The sequence below is a fragment of the Ictidomys tridecemlineatus genome, chromosome 7, assembly GCF_052094955.1.
Source record: "Ictidomys tridecemlineatus isolate mIctTri1 chromosome 7, mIctTri1.hap1, whole genome shotgun sequence".
NCBI lineage: Eukaryota > Metazoa > Chordata > Mammalia > Rodentia > Sciuridae > Ictidomys > Ictidomys tridecemlineatus.
Genome location: NC_135483.1, coordinates 24219889 through 24231866, shown reverse-complemented (window position 1 = coordinate 24231866; position 11978 = coordinate 24219889). Strand labels below are relative to the sequence as shown.

At 31.5% G+C, this 11978-nt stretch overlaps 1 pseudogene; it reads right to left on the bottom strand.

Moving 5' to 3' along the window:
• Positions 1-1541: 1541 nt before the first annotated feature.
• LOC101970493 (elongation factor 1-alpha 1 pseudogene) lies at positions 1542-2906 on the bottom strand (annotated as a pseudogene).
• Between the last annotated feature and the right edge of the window lie 9072 nt (positions 2907-11978).

Here is an 11978-nt window from a genome sequence, read left to right as displayed (position 1 = left end):
TTAATTGTGCCTCTATAAACATAGGTATGCACATATCCCTATAGTATGACGACTTTCATTCTTTAGGATAAAAATCTGGGATTGGCACGGCTGGGTTCCATGGGAGTTTCATGACTGGTCTTTTGAGGAACTTACAACTAATATATTTTAAAGAAATAAATGCTAATTTTTAGAAATGTACGTGTAAATATCTTAGAAAATAGTTAAAAATTGCAATAGAGCAGGGGCGTCATTGAGCATGGGACTCAAATACAGGTATATCTAATATTTTACTTTATAGAAGATGAGATTATACATATTTAAAAGCAAGTGTTTAGTTCTCAAGGACCTCAAATATATGATGTATGAGGGAATTAATATGCTTACATATTTTATAATAATTTTTATTTTATTGTATGCTCATTAATTTTTAGAGTAGAGTATAAATAAGAGTAGATGAGAATCTCTATATTGTTATTTTGCTTTATAAGAAAACTCAGAATGATATCTGGCATATGGTAACACTCAATAATTGTGGGATATTAAATAAATAAATACATTAATTGTAGCCATTACATATAAATTCAGGAAATATTTGTGTCAAGGCAACGTAGGGAAATATGGATTAAAGTAATTGACAGAGATTACTTAATTCAGAGATTTAAGTAGAATATCAACAGTGTGGAGCATTCTGAATGAATCTGATAAAAGAATCAATGACCTCAGAGTTATAAGTATCTTTATCCATCTTAAGAAACTTTAACAACATTGACCAAATTCACTACTCGGTGGGGTTTTGCAAATTTTTTCATCTCTCTACTTATTCCATTATATAGGTACTTAATTTCTCAGACTTAATCTGGCCAAGTGGTTTTAAGATATACATAACTTTCAGTTGAATACCACTGACAACAATAGATCATATACAACAACATATTTTTCTTGATTATTTAAAATTGTTTATCATTTTAATCCCTCTACCACTTTTACATTTGCAGAAGTAATGTGAATGAGCTATGGTTATTGTGCTTAAATCACAACTTCATTAAATTGATATTCTCTTTAATAATGCAAATATATATATATATATATATATATATATATATATATATATATATATATAAATGGTTACACTAGAATTTGAAATAAACAAATGAAAAAGAACTAGACCCACAGTAAAGATGAATTTGATGCCAGATAGGGACTAAACTTAAAAATTACATTCCTGAATTAATTTCCATATGATTAGGAGGTCAATTTGGTTTAATAACTGATTTCTTTTTTTCCCTTTCATTAAACTTTTATTTTAATGGTTTTCAAAATTATGTGACAGATTTTTGGTCAAGTTGTTTCCATTAAAAAGTACTGATTTAAAAAACTAATAACTTAAAACAAAATGGTCCACAAGACATTTTCCTTTTCATCTGAAGGTTTTATGATGTATTGTTATAATTAACCAGTCTTTTACTATCAAACTTAAATGGTCAATTGGACAAACAATTCTGAGACAATTCTTCCATCACTGATTAAGACGGGTGGCAGATGTGAGGGGCAATATACATTTAGTCTTCTGAGCTTTTTTGGGCAGATTTGGTGACTTTGCCAGCTCCAGCAGCCTACTTGTCCACTGCTTTGATGACATCCACAGCAACTGTCTGCCTCATATCACGAATAGCAAAACCACCCAGAGGAGGTTGGACAGAGCGGCTCTCAACACACACGGACTTTCCTGGAAACATTATCAATGATGGCAGTATCACCAGATTTCAAGGATTTAGGACTCAGATTTCAAGAATTTAGGACCATCTTCCAGCTTTTTACCAGAAGGTGATTAATCTTTTCTTTCAGCTCTGCAAATTTACAAGCAATTGTGTGACAATCCAGTGGTACGGGGGCATAGCCAGCCTGATTTGACCTGGAATGTTCAGGATAATCACCTGAATAGTGAAACCAGCTGCTTCCATTGGTGGGTCATTTTTGCTATCACCAGCAACATTGCCATAATGAACAACTTTGACAGACATATTCTTGACATTGAAGCCCATATTGTCCCCAGGAAGAACTTCACTCAAAGCTTCATGGTGTATTTCAACTGACTTTACTTCAGTTGTAACATTGACAGGATCAAATGTGACCACCATGGCAGGCATTGGAGAACATTAGTCTCCAATCAGCCCACAGGGACCATACCACCAATTTTGTAGACATCCTGGAGAGGCAGATGTAAAAGCTTGTCAGTTGGATGAGTCCATGACAGAATGCAATTTCAAGCTTCAAGCAGTGTGGTTCCACTGGCACTGCCATCTTTACGGGTGACTCTCCATCCCTTGAACCAAGGCATATTAGCACTTAGCTGCAACATGTTTTCACCATTTCAACTAGAAATTGGCACAAATGCTATTGTGTCAGGGTTGTAACCAATTTTCTTAAAGTAGGTGCTGACTTCTTTAACGATTTCCTCCTATCTCTCCTGACAGCAGGATGGCTCAGTGGAATGCATTCTGTTAACACTAATGATTAGTTGTTTCACACCCAGTGTGTAGGACAAAAGGGCATGCTCACAGGTCTTCCCATTCTTGGAGATACCACCTTCAAATTCACCAACACCAGTGGCAATAACCAGTCATCCTGAGATGTTCCTCTCATCATGTTTTTGATAAAGTCTCTGTGTCCTGGGGCATCAAAGATAGTCACATAATACTTTCTGGTCTCAAATTTTCACAGGGAAGTGTCAGTGGTGATACCATACTCATGTTTCAGTTTATCCAAGACCCAGGCATACTTGAAGCAGCCTTCCTTCTCAATTTTTCAATGGTTCTTTTGTCAAGCCCACCACATTTATAGATCAGATGGCCAGTAGTCATAGACTTGCCCTAATCTATGTGTCCAGTGACAATGATGTTGATGTGAATCTTTTCCTTTCCCATTTTGGCTTTGATTTCGGGAACGTTTTCATGAAACCTGTGTTCTGACAGCAAACCTGTTGTGGGGGAAAAAAAAAAGAACTGATTCTTATTAAAAAATTATAAGATACATGATTTACTTAATATATATTAATCACTAGAAACAAAGAAAAATAAATGAGTGAAAATCTTTTTTTCTCCATTTTCAATTTTTCTATTTGTTTGATCAGTATTGTTAGTTTAATTAATTTTATTTTTATTTCACTCTTTTATCTTCTGTCATATAACACATTTTCATAAAAATGGTAATTGCCTAGCAACTTGTTCTGTTTTATAACTATCTTTCTGAAACTTTAAAAATAAAATTTAATTTTATCTTAAATACTGATGAGAGTTCTTTTAGAACAATGACCTGCTAAGAAATTCTACTAAAATTTAAGAATTATATTAATTGGGGTTGTGGGGTTGTGGCTCAGTGGTAGAGCGCTTGCCTAGTGCATTTGAAGCACTGGGTTCGATCCTTAGCATCACATAAAAATAATTAAATAAAATAAAGGTATTATGTCTATCTACAAATTTAAAAATATTTTAAAAAAGAATTATATTTACTGAATTTTTAAAAAGTTATTTTTTTCTGTACTTATTAGGTTTATTTTTTTCAATTTTAGCTTACATTTCAATGATGATTTGCCTTATGGAATTTTTTTTTCATAGTAATATCTAAATGAACTACCCAAGTGACATATGTCTTATGTGGTTAGTTCCCACAGCCTTTTCATCCTAAATTTATCTAAATGTAAAATGGATCTAAAACATGGATGTCTTCATAGTCATAGATTTTGCCAAAATTAAATATAGGTCATTATCCTGTATTACAGTCAGCAATGTATAAGTCATCCTATACAGATTTTATATTTCCAACAATTTCACCTGAGTATTTCTCCCTGAGCATACTATCTTGATATTCCCTTTCAAATCCTTGTGCTTTCACTATGATTAAAATTTTATGCCTTTTATTTTTTTTTATCAAATTTCCTTTCCTGAATATATTTTTTCTTATCTTTTTAAGATGCACCAATATGTCATAAAATATTTCTTAACTACTCAAGTTATACATGATTTTTTTCCCCTAAGAGTCAGTTTGTAACTAATAACATCACTTTTATTAAAACATTTATATCTGATAATATTGTATGTCTGTACATTTTAGCTATGGATTCCTTGAAGACAATCTGGTTTTATTACTTAATAAATATCAATGTATCACTTAATCATTTTATCCCTTTGACCTTTTCTCCAAATTTTCCTCAAATTATTCTAAGACAGATCTCTCATGCCATTTCTGTACCAAAGCACTCTGCATAACATTTTCTTTATATTTCATATATATTTTTCACTTACTCTTTGTCAATTATTTTCAGATAATAGATTTAGGATCATTCAACTTCCTTCTCAATGCTGCTATTTCATACAGTATTTGCTCTCTTGACCCTAGCTTCTGCCTTTGCACTTTCCTGAGTGAGCACCTCATCTTTTTCTTACAGGTTTCTATTTCCATTCAGAGGTTGGTCACCAACTTATATCACCTAAACCTCAGAAGGTCAAATACCTTATGAAAACTGTGAATGATTATCACATAAACTAATAATCCACATCTGACTTAGAAACAAATTTCACCTTCTCTCTGTTTGGCTCCCTTTCTCTGTTCTGTTGCTTGATAAGATTATTGTATGTTGTTTCACTCTGACTGAAGAATTGATATTTTACCTTCCCACATGTATTAGGACTTCAAGTAGAGGCAATCTCATAGGCATCTCTCAAATCATTTCACATCTCCATTCGCTATGCATGACCTTAGCATAACCCCCCAATTTTTCTCACTGATTTGAAGCTACCAGTCCACTACTTGTTCATTTAGCTTCCAGGTTTATTTTGCCTAGTTATTATTCTTTTTTTTTTTTTTTTTGAACTGGGGATTGAACCCAGGGCTTTGCAAATACAAGGCAGATACTTTGTCAGTGAGCCACATCCCAGCCCTTGCCTAGTTATTTTTAAATTCTGATTTTTTAAATTATTTTATATTTAAACAGAAGTTACAAAGGCGGTGCAGATTATTTTTATATCTTCACTCAGTTGCCCAAAATATTAACATTGTATATAATCAAGGAACATAATTTTTTACCTAAAACTTAAAAATTAAAATTGATATATTGCTATTGCTATACAAATTTCATTATGCTTTCACAATTGTTTTTTTCCATTAATGCCATCTTTTGGTCTAGTAGCCCCAAGCAAGACAGCACACTGAGTTTTCTATCAAGAAAACTGAACTATTATTTCCTTGTGTCTACTGATTGTGACAAAGTTTCAGATGGTATTTCCTTATTTTCATGATGTTTATAGTTTACAAAATACTTAGTTTTTTAGAATGCCTATCAATTTTTAGTATTTTGTCATGTTTCAGCTTTGGTTTGTTTATAGATGTGAGTACGTATTTTTGAACACTATAGCAGAGATAAAGTTTTTCTATTGTTAACATGTCACAGGACAATGATAGCAGCATGAATTTTCACTAGAGTATTCTTGATCACTTGATTAAGGTTATATATGCCAGGAGTTTTCTTTGTTCTTGGAAACAAGTCGCTAAGTTTATCCCATTCTCAATAGGAAAAGAATCATGTTCCATCTCCTGGAGGGGAGATCAAAACATATATTATTTGGAATTTTGGAATGCTGTGAAGAAGATGGCTCCTTTCTAATATTCTTCTTTTAACCAGCTATTGACTCTGTATGTTCTAAGTGTGAAATACAAGCACATCAGCAAGCTATCAAAAGTCTTTTTTAAATGAGGCACTTGCTTGATTGACCTGAAACTTCATTATTTAATCTAGAAATTAAGTCAAAATTAATTGAACCCAGAAACTCATTTTTTTCTTAACTTGTGAGGACCAATTACAGTTTTGTGTGAGTGTGTCATGATATTCCAAATTATTTTTCTTATTATATTCATCTTGGAACAACTTGTCCAATTATGAATACATCCTAAGACCTTTCTTATCTCCTATTTTCTGAGCATTTTCAGAGAAAATTGAACCATTATTTCCTTTTGTTATTGTTCTAGTATTGGACCTTGCAACCAGTGCCTTTATCAAATTTCTTTCTTTTTCTCTCATTCTCTCTCTTGCTCTTTTTTTTCTTCATTCCAAAACAATATTTAAGCCTGTAAATTTATTGGACATTGAAGCCATTTCTCTTCATAGTTCCATTATCAGAGTTTTTACTTCCTTCCATAATTTTATAATAAATATTTGCTTCATGAGTAAATAATCTCATGTTAAGAATCTTAAGGTTTTCAAATGTGATTTGCCTGTATTGTTACATGCTCCTGGAAAAACTGTGCAGCATCTGTTACAAGATGAAAATAATGATGAAGAAGAAGGAAGGAAAAGAAGAGGAGAAGAGAAAAGGAAGGGAGAAATAAAGGCAGAAGTAAAGAGGTAGAAAGGAAAGAAGTATTTTAAAAAGATGAAGGGCAACAGAGAAGAAAAATACAGGCAAAGAAAAACAACTGCAAATTCTTTCTTATTCTTTCTCATAAAAACCTAAAACCTCCAAACAACTCTCCTTTTTATCCTCAGCTTTCTGTGTTATTTTCTATCTACTACTCTACCCTATGCAAGAATTCCGAGTACAAAAGCTACCTTTGCCAAAATGGCACTTACAATTGAATAAGTGAACTGCAGAGGACTGAGCCCAGAGCATTTTTCATTAGCATTTATGTTGGAGGATATTTGTGACTTTCACTTTCAAGGCATTTCTGGCCCATGCTTGCCCTGTGTCAGCATTTTCCCTTGTTTCTCCACAGTGTGCATATCTCTGATTATTAACTTGAGAAAAACATTTTATTGGGCTCTTTGTATTCAAATAATTCACTCTTTTAATGCTATGAGAAATGTCACTGCCATTAACTCTCCCTCCTGTGGATTTTACATTTGTTAGGGTGCATATAAATATATCTATTCTCAATATTTCTATAGTAGTATTTGTAAGACTTGATGAAATGCAGTTTGCTTGTGAAAATATTATGTGTGTTTATTACCAAACAGTGTCCTTCTATACAGCTTTACAGTTCGTTCGCTTGAAGGGCATTAAAAGGTAAATCTTTCATAATACATTTCTCTAGCTCCTTATGTATCATACTAATTGATCATTTTGTTTAAAAAATATTTTAATTATTTTGAAAACTGATATATTGATTGGTTTATTTTATTTCTTCACTAAAAAAATAATAACACATGAATATTGATTTGGCAATGATTGCAATAAGAGCAAAATGTGTATAGCATGTGTTTTAAAAGAAAATTTATAAACATAAATATAAATCAAAATGTTCAAAAGTGCTGATTCTAACAATGCTTCTCATTAGTCCATCCGTCTTTCCACAAATTGTGTGAGCTACAGCTAATTTTGCAGATCCCATAAGTAAATGTCTTTAAATTATTCTGTAATTATGCATGGATTAATACATGAGTTAAATCATTTTTGATGATAATCTTTTGCAATTTTAACAATTAATCTTAGAATGAGATTAAAGTATTATATGACATTTCTCTAAGAATTATTTTTTATTCTTAGATATTTATTTGTGACTGTTTCTCAACATTTTAACCTATAAAAAACAAACATAGTAATAGAGAAACCATTTCTTTCTAATATTAAGTAAAATCTATCCAGGAGTAGACATAATTATTTATAATGAAAGAAGGGGCCCATCTAAGTTATTAGACTACCTACTTCCAATTAAATATTTATTATTTATACCTAAAAGTTACCAGTAAAGTTTGCAATATATTTATTTATGTTGTTTTGATCCCTAGTATTATACTGAAAATCATGATTATTCAATCTAAAATATAATTATGTTAATTAAATTGTAGAGTTGCAGAATAATTTTAAAATTGTTTTTAGTTATATGCTTTTTTAAATTGATTTTTTAAAAAAATTAATGACAGTGGAATGCATTACAATTCTTATTACACATATACAGCACAATTTTTCATATCTCTGGTTATATATAAAGTACGTTGACTATTCATGTTTTCATATGTGTACTTTGGATAATGATGTCTATCCATTTTTTATTGCAGACAAGTATGAAAAGTTGAGCAATTGAAGACTTTTTTAGCATGAAATTTATTCCAGTAAGAAAAAAGATATGAAAGAATTGAAATGGACATCTCAGATTAAGATAGAAATAAAATACTCTAAAATTCTATCCATTAAGAAGAGCTTTTTCATATATTTTTAAAAGGATTAAACTTACTTTGTGCCAGGAAGTTTTCTAAGTGCTTTATTCTAAGTGCTTTATTTGTATTATTCATTTTGATTCTCACACAACTCTGTAAGACATGTTCCAATATTATCCTCATTTGAAGAACAGGATACCACAGCACAGAGGATTTGCCTTGCTTGCCTGTAGTCACACAAGTAATTATCAGAACAAATAATTAACAGAAGAGTTAAGTGTAGATGCAGACATTCTGGACCCATAATCTTTGCTCATAAACACTGTACTAAATACAGTGTAAAATTTATATGAACTTTACATTATTTTAAAGAATTAGAATTGTTATAGTGTTATGTTTTTTTTCATGTTCAATATTTGCAGCTGTTCCCACAGTATCACTGATTTTCAGGAATTCAAAATCATGAAAAATTTAAATTATCACCCATCTTTGTTTTGGGCTACTATAAAAGGATATCTGAGAGTGGGTAATTTACAAAGTAGGGATTTATTTCTAACAGTTCTGGAGACTTAGAATCCCAAGGCTGTGCTGTCAGCATTTGGCAAAGATCTTCTTTTTGCCATCCCAAAGTAGAAGGAGAAGACAGTAGGTATAAAGGAAACTGAAGCTCAGGAGGCTGAACTCATCTTTCAATCAGGATCCCACTCCCAAGATAACTGCTTCCTGTGATAAGGACATTTATCCTTTTACAAGGGCAGAGCCCTGATGACCTAACCAATTTTGAAAGTCCCTCCAGGTAATAATGTTGGGTTAGAGACTAAATTTCCGAAGTGTGAATTTTTGCAGGTACATATTTAAACCATAACATCATCCTAAATATATCTAAAGGAGTACTTTTTTAAATAAATTATTTATGGCATAGGCAGAAGAAGTATTTGGATTATGTCATTTTTGCATTGTGGTTAAGCATGCATGATCAAAACTCAGGCTGAAAAAATAGGAGTTGTCGCAAGTTTATCTGTTTTCTAGCTACTTGAGTCTTTTGGTAATGTCAATGTCTTATATAGATATACCCAATTTGAGAGAAGCATATCCCAATATATAATGTCACTAATGCATTTGGAGACATGGACCTGAAATTTTGTTGACTAATTCCTTTCATTGGAATTCAGATATCATGTTTGAAGATTCTTCTCTCTGACACTTTTAGAATTAGTTTTATTATTATCAATAGATAACCTGAAAGCTTCCAGAGAGGAAGAGAGATAAGAAATGCTAAAACTTCTACCAATTTATATTTGGTACTGGTGCTAATATTAGTTAAATGATTTGGTATTGAATATGCTGAATTCAAGAATTTTATGAAATTCTTTGATTTGAATTTCTTTCAGTGAAAAGAGCTTGCAATTACAAATTCTAAAATCCTAAATTGATTTAAAAAATTAAAAAACTACCAGTATTTAGTTGCCCCCCCAACAGGTCTTTGTTTGTGTGCTGATTTTATTCATGTGCAAAACAGTAAATTGAAGGTTTAGCCATATTTCTTTTACAAGTGTATACAGATACACACTGCATCCTTTCAACCAAAATTAAATAATTGAGGGAAGATTACCTTGCATTAGAATTGCTGTTCAGGCCCCCTCCCTGTAGTGTCTATAAAAGTGCAAATGCAATAGCAAGAAGTGATAAAACATAAATATTTAACATACTATCTACATTTTCTCAGGAAGATTCCTGTTTAAATCAGAATAAGTTACAGTAATTTATGCTCCAGTGAACAATACTCTTTTACTCTGTTGTTGCATGTTGAATTGTTTTGTACCAGGTTTGATTCCTAACAGGGTTCTTGAATGTGTGTGTGTGTGTGTGTGTGTGTGTGTGTGTGTGTGTGTGTGTGAGAGAGAGAGAGAGAGAGACAGAGAGAGAGAGAGAGAGAGAGAGAGAGAGAGAGCGTTCTCAATATTTCCTTCTCTCTCTCACTGTCTCCATATATGTATGGGTAGACAGATAGAGATACAGGTATATAATTTTGGTGATAATTTTTTTCATAAATATAGATACAATAATGCTTGTTAAATTTTATTATTTATAAATATTATTTTTACTAGCTCAGATTTCTTTTGAAATATATGGTAAATATTAAGGGACATAGATGAAAATTTTTTTTCTTTCTTTCATTTTTTTCTCCTTTTTTCAGTGCTGGGGTTGAACCCAGGAGCTCATACAGGTTAGGCAAGTGCTCTATAACTGAGTCACAATCCCAGTCCCATTTTTTTTCTCACATAGAACAAAGAAGACTTAAGTTCCTGAAGTTTTATAATAATAATAGTGTGTGTGTGCATGTGTGTGTGTGTACACACACACACACATGCACACACACACATTTTTATGGTACAGTGTAATCTCTTTTAAGTTAGGGACATTAATTTGGAATTTATCATAATTTACATAGGTTGTAAGTTAAACTTAATTTAAAATAAATAATACTATCAAAAGATGAAAAAGTTTCTATAACTTTTAACTGGCTGAATCTACCAAAATACAGAGTTAGTTTTTTTCCTAACTAAATCAAAGTTGTAAAATATTGGTATATGTAATTAAACTACATATAAAAATTAACTTGAACACTACGTTTTTATAATGATAGTATTTTATGTTGGTTGGGCAGATATTTGTCAGACATTATACCTAATGCTTTATGGGATACTCTATTTACTCCTTCCCTAATGGACTATCTTCACCTACCAGACAGCTTACTGCATGGGGATCAGGACTATGTCTTTATTCATGATTGCTCCATCTAAGCTTAGCACATAAATTTTCATTGAATAAAACATTATTCCTTTTAGTACCTCTATATGGTGACTATCTGAGACTAAAAAATTATAAAATTGTCAAAGATCATGCTGTTAATTAAAGTGAAAATTTGGATTTATCCCAAACAATTTGATCAAAGAACCTGAACTCCTAACTACTTAGGTCTAACAAAATATTGACACATCTAAGTGCTTACTAATTTATTTCCCAAAATAATTCCTTTTTAACCAAACTCTTTAGGGGAGGAAGTGATCTTGGAATTATCATTTTTTATTTTCTTGCTCTACCTGCGATTATACTATTACTTGTTACATGTGCAATACAATAGGAGAAACCTTAAAAAATTATTCATATTCAGATCTTCCAAAATATGTATGTGCATAGACAGTTGATTGTAAGCAACACTATTTGTCTTGAGAGTTAATATCCAATTTTAAAATATTTCCCTCAACCTATCTGGATAATCTATTCTACATAACTTGTCTTTCAGAGGGAAGATTTCTTCTTCTACCTTTGGTAGCTGTGCATGCTCTAAACTCTAGGAAAATACATCTGTTAGGAAAAAGTTACCAAAACATGGATAGCAAATAAAGAATATAGGCATCGTTTCAATTTTATCTTAAAAAACTCTGTTTAGCAACTTCACTGAAGACAGTTTTTATTCTAAGAAAATTTATGTGTAACTGGTTTTGTGATTTGACATTTGAACAAGCTGCACATTGCATGATACCTTGTAAATTTCTGCTGCTGATAGAAAACATACCACCAAAGACGTTGCTTGGCTTATTTCATTTGGTTCTGTAGGTGCAATTTTGTGTTTAACAATTGTTCTCTATTTTTGTTTGTTTGGGTTTTTTTTGTTTGAAATGAGTATAAGGGGTCAATTCTTCAAATGATTCCTTTTTAAGAGGCTTCATCATCTCCTACTTGCCCTGTGAATTAATGCATTGAATAAAATCTTTGACATATGTTTATTCATATTTGCATGAATATATTTAACTTTTTAATTATTATTCTTTGATAGATTTGTAAA